Below are 11,065 nucleotides of genomic sequence, written 5' to 3'. Positions count from 1 at the left end.
TCTACTTAGGGCAGGTAATAACCACGGAGCCGAACCACGAGATGGAAGTAACTAGAATAATAAGAATCGGGTGGAGCACATTTGGCAAGTACTCTGAAATTAAGACAGGTAGATTGCCACTATTCCTTAAGAGGAAGGTATATAACAGCTGTGTCTTGCCGGTACTTGGCTACAGAGCTTAAACCTGGAGACTTACAAAGAGGGTTCAACTTAAATTGAGGATGACGCAGTGAGCAAGGGAAAGAAAAATGGTACGTGTAACCTAAAGAGGCAAGAAGAGAGCAGAGTGGATTAGGGAACAAACGGGGGATAAGGATATCATATTTGAAATCAAGAAGAGAAAATGAACATGAGCCGGGCATGTAGTGCGTAGACAGGATAACCGCTGGTCATTAAGGGTAACTAACTGGATTCCCAGAGAAGGCAAGTGAGTTAAGGGGAGACAGAAGGTTAAGTGGGCAGATGAGATTAAGAAGTTTGCGAGTATAAATTGGCAGCAGCAAGCACAGGACCAGGTTAACTGGTAGAACATGGGAGAGGCATTTGTCCTGCAGTGGACGTAGTCAGGCTGATGATGATGATGATGATAGTTCGTCTTATGTTTCAGATTGCCTCCTTTGAAGATATAACGTACGTGAGTCATTTTCAACTTGTCTGGGAAGATACCCGTGGCAAAAAGAAAGGTTGATAATATGCGCTAGTGGCGCTGGTTTTATTTTGTCTTACCCTGCTGCACATGTATTTTTTTCAATATTTAACATGTTTTTTTTACTTTTGGTGCATGTGACAAGAGCTGATTCATTTTGTGGGGTTTAACGTCCCAAAACCACCATATGATAATGAGAGACGCCGTAGTGGAGGGCCCCGGAAATTTCGACCACCTCGGGTTGTTTAACATGGACCCAAATCTGAGCACATGGGCCTACAACATTTCTGCCTCCATCGGAAATGCAGCCGCCGCAGCCGGGATTCGATCCCGCGACCTGCGGGTCATCAGCCGAGTACCTTAGCCACTTGACCACAGTGGCGGGGCATGTGACAAGAGCTAACAAAATTCTGTTAGGAATGCTGTAATTGTTGGACGACAGATGTATATGCTCACCGCCAGTGTCATTTTGAGTGTCACAGCAAATTATAGCATTATTAGGAACGCCTGCCTCTGTTTCTATAGTGATCACATTGCTATCCGTTTTGTGACCTAGCAGACTTCTCACTTGTTCCCGTCCTTTCCTAGGATCTTTGCATACCTGAAGAAGTGTAAATTTGTTAGCGTTGATAAAAATATTACACAGTATGCCAAAGGCATATACTTCTCGGACAATATTTGACGGTTTTTGATAATGGCTGCAGTGATATAAAACTTGAATTGTCACCCACAATTCGGGAATAATTTTTTGAATGGACCCCCGGAGATTGCATCTCGTCAATAAAACTTGATTCGAATTACGCCATTGCCTTGTCGCGTGTAGCTTCAGTCATAAGTAAGCGACTGGCCACTTTTCTTGCACGAAACTAGGGCAGGGTACGTTTTGGTATCGGCCTTCACATTCAAAATTGAATATCTTTGTCTACTTTCAACCTTCGTTATTTCCAAGATATTGATGCTTCATAAATTTTCACGCACTACCACTTCGTATGATGAAGTGTGCGCAAGGTGTGTGATAGAACAGGTCATTACCGAGTTTTAAAGACGATAATGTTTCTTGGGAATCTTCAATGCAAAAAATTTGGTCTGTCTGTACATTTGTCTGCTTGTCCACTCTTAACGGTACCCCAAACGAAACCTAACGATACCCCAAACGGCAGACCCTATCTGCAGCACCCACCAATATTGCTCATGAATTAGCGTTCATACATGTGTGATTGTGAATTAAAAAGCGATTATTGCGCATATCTGAGGCACCATAACAGCACGGCAATATTCTGCATGTGTGGCTTTACACAAGAAAAGGCATACATAAGTAATTCTAACCACCGCATAGTTTATCATGCTGCTATAATAATGCAAGGCTTGCACGAAAAGGCCAGTTTTCCCAGCGCTTTGCTAAGACGACACGGTGGCGGCACCTACCCATCGCCTCGCGTTCTACACCACCTCGCCTCCAAGACGGACACGCATGCCGCGCGTGCTTCGTTTTCCAAGATAACTGCCCGATGGAACTCATGCCTCATGTGGGACATGACTTGAAGCGCTCGTTCGCCTATACGCTGCACGCTCGAGACACTGCGACGCAGCGCCTCTAGAATACCATTCACCAACTTTCTTGCACAGAACATCAAATAAACGTTTTGTTTACTATCTCCAGACGCAAGACTATTGTCCTTCGGCGACATTTGCAGTGTAACATGCTGATATAGAGCTATTTTTTTACTTAGTCACATCAGTGTCCCTTTAAGTGGGGTAGGATATTTTCGCGTCGACGTGGAGTTTGCACACAAAAACGATGGAAGCCTTACTTTAGTTGGACTCTGATAAACTTTTATGTGTAAAATAAAAACGCCATGCCTGTGCGGAAGGCGCAGCACCGTCACAGCGAAAGCTAGAAGAGTGGCCTTTCAGAGCCTTCTTCTTAACACTCATTGGGCTAACTGCTGCAAGCGTACTTGCTTGATGCCCACTGCGGCATTAAAAATAAAAATGTCAGGGTGGTAGGCCGGCATTCGCTATGGTAATTTTCATGATTCTTCTTAGAAGCGTGGTATGCGCTAAAATATTGCGAAAAAGTTTGTGCCAATTCTTCATGCAGTGGCTGACGACGATGAGAAATAATGCCTAAATTGGTATGCTCCAGAGTTATTAGCTGAACGAAAACAAGCTTTTGTAATAGGTTGGAGCATTGGAAGACCTACTGGCTGCGCTATTCGCATTTGGCAACGACTGCTTGTTCTTTCGCTGTTTTAAAACTCTTTATAAGTGGTTGGTTTCCCCCGTGCGATTGTTTTCCCGACATCAAGCCTGCCTAAGGCAAATTTGCCAGTAACTACCAAGTACCAGGGTCGCTCAGTGATATAATGCTGGGCTGGCACCCAGCTGACCCAGGTTCGAGACCCGCTGTGTCATTGGTCCTAGTTTTTTGTTTTCAAATTTCGCGCGATGTGGTTAGGGATACCGGCGGCGGCAGCAGCAGCGCATGACTACACCGCTGCGCGAGATCGGAGTTGTTATCTCATAACAGCTTTCGCTCTGAAAACACGTGCTGTATAGCATTGTCAACGTGCTTAGTTACTTTGGCCGAGACAATCAGTAGTTTGCACAAAATCTTCACATGCATTCCAAAAGTTGGAAAGGTGTACACTCGCTCGTCCAAACCCTTATTCTGGTGCACCTTGCGATAAACCTGTGGTCAGAATTTTTTCTTTAGTCCTTGAGTAAAAGGTGTTTTAAAAACTACTGGCCTGTTTGACGATAGTTCAATACCTCACATCTTACTTTTAAAAATATGGTTAGCCCGTCAAATTCCGCGGCCAGTGATTACGAGCCTCCAGAGAAAATTTAACTCGGCGCCTTGGCAGCGTGCCCGTTGATTGTCATGTACGCGCCAGTCCGGCTGGTGTAATGACCTTCCTAGCACGTGTCTTGCAGGAAGAAAGACACCAACACAAGTTTCCCAATGCGTTTGCAATTGGCAACCAATACGATTTGAAAGCACCTTTGAATTACAGCCAACAGGCGTGTACGTTCACATGCGCAATTTATAGCTCCCAGTTGCAACATCTCCGTAAAGAGATAACATAGACCAGACTGCTTGGACACTCGGCTCACCTCTGATAAAATGTGTTGTTGTGAAGTTGGACATTTCAAAGTCACACAATATATCTGTGTGACCATGAAGAGCTTGTTAACAAAGCTTGTTAAATGAAATGAACAATAGTGGTTTACGTTCTTCAATGATTCCATCTTTCACAAAAACAAAAGAGAAATGTTCTCAACTAAGTAAACAGTTTTTGCCGAAAATAATCGTCCAGCTTTTTTTTTCAGCGATATTTTTAAATGCGAAGCATTTCCTAGTGCACTTCGCCAAGTTTGAGCGTATATCTATCTATCTATCTATCTATCTATCTATCTATCTATCTATCTATCTATCTATCTATCTATCTATCTATCTATCTATCTATCTATCTATCTATCTATCTATCTATCTATCTATCTATCTATCTATCTATCTATCTATCTATCTATCTATCTATCTATCTATCTATCTATCTATCTATCTATCTATCTATCTATCTATCTATCTATCTATCTATCTATCTATCTATCTATCTATCTATCTATCTATCTATCTATCTATCTATCTATCTATCTATCTATCTATCTATCTATCTATCTATCTATCTATCTATCTATCTATCTATCTATCTATCTATCTATCTATCTATCTATCTATCTATCTATCTATCTATCTATCTATCTATCTATCTAGCAGCCTACGAGTTTTAGCTCTCCTGGCCCTTTGAATATGAGATCTATACCGAATTTGGTATTGCATAACATGACCGTATGATGAGCATAACTGACTAGTCATAACATGAACCTCATGACCTGTATGCCATGAATGTCATGATATACATGTCATGGTCTTGCTGCTTCTTCGGTGGCTTTGTTGACATGTCATATCTCAAAACTGGTATGGTATGACATGACTACACAGTGAACATAAGTGACAGGCCCTCACGTAGAAACATGAGATGCATGTCATGTAAGAACATGATTACATGCCACGCTCATGATGCGCGTGTGGCCGTTTCGATAAATTTCCATACACCAAGTTTGATATCACGTGACGTGAATGGATGATGAAGGTATACATGACCAGTGCAAACATTATTTTGACATGCGTGTCGTGTAACATGACTACATGCCACGCTCATGATGCGCTCGCTGTCATTTCACTGACTTCACATACACCTATTTAGGTATAACGTGTGCGTGAATGGATAAAGTAGGTGTATAACTGGTGCAAACATGAGAATCATGACATGCGTGTCTATAAAAAATGATTTCATACCACGCTCATCATGGGCTCGCGGTCGTTGCGTTAGCTTCACATATCATATTTGGTATTGTGTGACGTGAATAGACGATGAAGGTAAATGACACGTCCAAGACTTATAATCATGATATGCGTGTCATGCAAAACATAACTGCCTGCTACACTCATTCCGCACTCGCGGCCGTTTTTCTAGCTTCTTATATAACAAATTTAGTATTTTGTGACGTCAATAGCCGACAAAGGTAAATGGCACGTCCAACCCTGATAAATGTGACATGTGTCACGTAAAACATGGCTACATGCTACAGTCATAGCAAGCTCGCTGCCGTTTGATAGCTTCACATATCAAATTTGGTATTACGTGACGTGAATGGACGATGAAAGTAAATGACACGTCCAGCCATGATAATCATAATATTCATGTCATATAAAACATGACTACATGCTACACTTATTGCGCGCTCGTGGCTGTTTCCCTAGCTTCATATATACCAAGTTTGGTATTTCATGACGTGAATAGCCGACGAAGGTAAATGGCACGCCCAAACATATTAATAATGACGTGTGTCACGCAAAACATGACGACATGCTACAGTCATAGCGAGCTCGCTGCCGTTTGCTAGCTTCACATATACCAAATTTGGTATTACGCGACGTGAATGGACCCCGAACAAAAATGCCAGAAGCAAGCACGATAATCATGACATGGACGTCTTGTACGGCATAATATACGTCCGCCTTGTCACGTTGTACTGATTTTAAATTGTCTTATAAATATCTCTCATTCGTTCTTCAAATATCAATTCCTACTGTACGTGACATCTGTCATTTTTTTCTTCTAGTTTTTTTCTTTGCAATATGTTAGTATATAGTTGACAACGTCATATCTCCGTATGGCCTAGTCAGGAGATGCTCTCTCCTGACGCACTTTTCGTGGGCATTTTTGTAAAGAATGCCGGAATAAAATCAATAAAAATAAATAAAATAAGTTACGTTCGCGGAGCCGTGGTGGGTCCCAGAACAAAAGCTTTCGTTTTAAAACATGCATTAGATACATGGTCCTCACTTTTGCTCATAAGATAAGCGATAAAATTATAATATTATGGAGTGTAGGTGGTATCAACGTGGTCTCTATAAAGATATTCACCGCGTGCTTAGAGGACATTATAAAGAACACGGCTGATCCATCCGTCATAGAAATCGTTACAACACGAATGTAAAACTTGTCTTCAAAGAAGTAGTTGGTGGTTTATTGTGCAATAATATATGGGAGCTAGTACAATGTTTAGTGCTGTTTGGTAGATATAGCACCACTTCATGTGGACCCGTCAACGTTGATGCCTAGCACTCAGTTTCTGTCCCGATGACTAACACCGTAGATCATAAGTCAACCTTTGCTGTATCTGAAGTTGTCCCAGGACATCACATTTAGTGAATTACTTGCAAAGATAACCTCAAGAAGGACGTCATAAACACTGGTACTCGGTGTGTCCACTCTTAGTTCGAACACGGCGCACCGTCGCCGCGCTCCGCGGGGTGCCAGCGCATACGGTGCGGTCGCGCATTGAAGCTAATCGGAGCATGCGCACAGGCATTGCCTAATCTCTTCTGATGCACTCGAGCGCCGTGCTTGCTTCGCTGGGAAGCATGCCCAACCATCATCATGCCAGTAGCAATTGAGTGCTCGGTAAGGACATTGCAGAAAAGTGCTTCGCTTGCTGTGCAGTTTAAGCAGCATCATGATGGTTCATCTGTCCATCCATCCGTGCTTCGCTCAATCATCCATTTATCCATATAGTTCGTCCGTCCATCCATTCAACCCAATCATTGCTGAACAGGCGGCCATCGCCTTAGCACTCAAGATGGATAACATTGATGTCGTCTACAGTGATTCCATGGGAGCACTACGGGCGTTCGCCAAGGGGACGGTCTCTGAACAAACGCTGAGAATACTGCAAGGCAAGAACATAACGCATCATCTTCTGAGTTGGTTCCCAGCTCACCTTGGGCAAATCAACGATTCCCCTCCCAATCTCAATGAAGCAGCACACGAGGCGGCACGAGAACTCTCCAACCGCGCCTCCCGGGGGATGCGTTCTACCGGTGAAGGGGATAACCGGGAAATTCTTACAACATATAACGAGCTCACTAAACATTTCTACCTGTCTAGAAGGGTTTTCCCTGTCTTTATGTCTGTTTTTTCGTGCGCTTTAAATGATAGTTATACCATGCATATCCAACTAGCCCAACTTTCCATTCTGTTGTTTTCCCTCCACCTCACAAAAATCTAACCCAGCCCCAAGCACTTACATTAGGGCTTTTGCAAACGCGGATGTACCCTACTTTGAAAATGTTACACATCTTGTACCCTGACCTATACCCAAGTAATCTTTGTCCACAGTGCGGGAAATAGCTTCATTAGAACACATGCTCTGGCAGTGCACCAAATTCGCTCATATCACCTCTGCCAGATGGGAGGCGGCAATCCGCAGCTCATCCTTGGCAGATCAGCTCTGGGCTGTCCACCAAGCCCGCGAGGCGGCTGAGGAGCTTGGCATCTCAGTCCCCACGTGGGAGCTGCCCGCAACACAGTGATCTGTGTATTGGAGGACCAAATAAAGTTTATCCAATCCAATCTAATCCAATCCATCCATTCACTCATTCGTTAATTGTTCGTGCATTCGTCCACCCATCCGTGGTCCGTGCGTCCGTCATTTAATCTTATTTTCAGCCTTCTTACGTATCATCTAGAATTGATCATCCTAATAAAGTTGGCGTTATAATGTCATGTCTAACCAAAATATGCAGCGATTCATTTATTCCCAGATCATCAGTAGACTGGAACCACCTTCCCGGATATGTGGCCATCTTGACCTATCATCACTCGTTTCGTTCTGCGCTAACTAGCTTTGTATAAACGCCCACACTTACTTACTTGTTCTGTTTGTACACAACGCTTATATTTTGCTTATATTCTGTTATTTTTGTTTGTTTTATTTATTTTTTATTATTAGCTAACATTATATGAGTAAAAACTCGTGTTTCACCCCCCTCCATGATGCCTTTGACCCGGAAGGTATTACGAAATAAATAAATAAATAAAAATCTATGGCTCGTCCGTCTGTCCCTTCATATGTGGTTTATCCGTCCATCCGTTCATCGATCCGCCCATCCGTGTTCATCCATCCCTGCTGCCATAGCTTACACTGCGTATATTGTGGTGCAGCCGACGTGAGCCACTGCTAACTTTTAGGGGCGAAGCTCCTCAATCTAGAGCCATGCCCACCATCTTCCCTTGACCGGGATGATGCTGATGACGATGAAGAAGAAGTACGTTCCTGACCCCACCTGCTGTTTCTGCAATCACGGCACAGCACATGCAAGGCACCCACTATACGCCTTGACGATGGCGCTAATGTTGATGAAGATGGTGACGATGTCGATCAGGGACAACGACTGGCTTCTGCAGTATATGGCTACTCAATATGCTCGACGAAGCTATGATTCAAAACAACCACCAGGGGAACGTGCACAGTCCTCGTCTTGGCCAACTTCAGGCTAGATCTGATACTGCAAACCAGTGGTAATGAAGGCAAAACGAAAATCACAAAAGCTTAGCACAACTTACAATTTACGACCAATGAAAATCGAATATAACTGTACACCACTTTTTCAATCAACTACATGCGTGAGTACTCAGTGTCATGAGCGATTCGAAGCAACACTGAACAATCCCACTGCATCGCCCACTCGTCATCATTCACTTCGTAGTTATAGCGTAATTTTTTATTTGTCGTAGGCTGTGTTTATATTACTCACTTTTCCGAGATGAAAAATATGCCATGAAACATTAGGTGAACCCAGACCTAAAACACTTTCGTGTTGAAACCCTACAAGTTGCAAACATGGTGAAGTGTTGACAGAAAGTACTGAAGAGGACCAGGGTTGTCAAGTAAGAGGCGAAAATAGCCTAGAAATCTGAGAAAACTAGCACCCAACAATTAAACTTCATACGAGAGCAGGGAGATACTTTCGTGGCACATGCGTCGGGCCTTTGCTCTGCTATGAACGTAGTGAGGTCGATGATCATGATGGCCAAGCAGGAAGCCACGCAAAGCTGCTCTAAGTGCCGCTGTTGACAGCACTGCAGCATCTATGGCCCAGAGTCTCGAACAGATAGGACCATGCGCCACTGGTTTTTCCACCATACAACGATGATATCAAGATAGCTGCTATTATTAAAAAAACAGCTAACTATAAGCAAGAAGCTAAGAAAATCAATCGTAGCAACGCCTCACTTCCAGCATCAGCTGACAGCATGTGCACGTCTGCTTTGACAGCTACATCATCTGATGATGCTATCGCGTTGTCATGGTATTTAAAGATACCATCCCCTTTTAGCCCAGCTCAGCTGTCTAGAGAAGCCTCCGTGTTGCCTTATTAGGGAGTTTTAGAATACCGTTTGCAAGCACTGTGGGCGTTGTGGGCGAAGCGGGCGTCATAGGAGTTTTAGCATAGCGTTTGCCCTGCTGCGAACCGCAACGCACGATTGCAGCGACACCGTAGCCTCGAAACCAGCGCTTGCGGGCCACATGCGGGCCACCATCACCACACGCAATTTAGGATTTTTTTGCGTGCAGACCGCGAACGCGAACGCCGACTCGCGTTACGACGCATGCGCAGTGGCAGCGACCGCACCGCAAGGGCTCGCGGTGCGCTATTCGAAAACTCCCTATTTGCTGTCACAGATGGCTGTTGCGAATCGTGAACGTCGTGGCCGAGCTCTGCACCAGCTGACCGGCTCGGTCCGTGGCGTTAACTGGCGCCCAATGCTTCTTACAGACGAGGTGATGGTGGATCGTTACGCCTACTGCGTGTGCTACTACCTTCCAAGCACGACGATCGTACTTCCTTGTTCACACGGTGCGTGCCGGCAGTGCCAGGTTGGTTGCTTCGACGAAGATGGCCGCAGCGTTTGCCTCATGGACGGAGAGCCTTTCTAAGACCACGAACGCCAAGAGTTGAAGCTCCCGGCAAAGAAGAAGCGGCTCCTGAAGGCTTGTACCCAGAATCTGTTGCCAGGTTACTAGTTCTTAGGTCTTCTTTTTGTGTTAGCCGGAATGTTAGCGGCATAGCTACAAGCTTAATTGGTCTGCAACTAGCTACAATGTTATTTATTACGAGAGAGGGCGAGACGTAAAAGAAAAGACCGATACGTTGTGATTATTCTTAGTGTGCATAGTGAAAGCTTGGAACTCCGAGCGATCAGGAACACCTACTTTCACCAATGCCAGGCTCGGAAAGAGCGCATATCGCTTTAGCAATGAAGCAATTATTGCAATAGCAATCATGCCGACACTCGACGCCTACAGTACTCACGGATTTAAATAGGACACTCGGAGTGCGTGGCCACTAATGCACGTAGCGCAGCTCGTGGGTGCTCGTGGGACCAAGGAGTTCCATTATTTTATAGAGTGAGATGGAGAAGACCTACGGAGCAGGATTGCTGCTTCCCGATGATCGCTCGATTATGGCTGTTACATTCAATATTGAATCCCAACCTTGTATATGGCTAGGACTACGCGTTTTCGAAGCCTATTTTGCTATAAATCCGGAGAGTTTATCACAGCAGTTTTTCGGGGGTGGAGAGGGGAGAAATTTGGAATTAATCGCAGTTTATTTCTCGTGAACTAACAATTCTTCGAAATTCTACATTAGATGTTGTTGCGATTTGGTTTTATTCTAGTTTATTTCCTATAATTTTAGATTGAATTGTTGCTGACAACCCGACTTCTACAATCTTTCATTTTTTTCACTAGCTGCTTATTTACCTTGTGGATAAGGTGTTTAAAGTGCAGTGCTGTATAATCGCTAGTCTTTCCTTCTCCTTGGTGGGGACTCGGGGAGCAGGAGCTTGTCAAGCTGCTCCTAAGCTTTTTTTTTGTACCTTTCCTTCTTGATGAAAAAAAAGACCTATGAATAATATATTATAAACAATGTTGCTCAATCTGTTTAATTTTTTCATGATGTCTGCGAAATTATCTTTACTTGCCTTGCTTTTTACCGTTTTG

The sequence above is a fragment of the Rhipicephalus microplus genome, chromosome 2, assembly GCF_043290135.1.
Source record: "Rhipicephalus microplus isolate Deutch F79 chromosome 2, USDA_Rmic, whole genome shotgun sequence".
Classification (NCBI taxonomy): Eukaryota; Metazoa; Arthropoda; class Arachnida; order Ixodida; family Ixodidae; genus Rhipicephalus; species Rhipicephalus microplus.
This window is presented reverse-complemented; position numbering follows the sequence as displayed.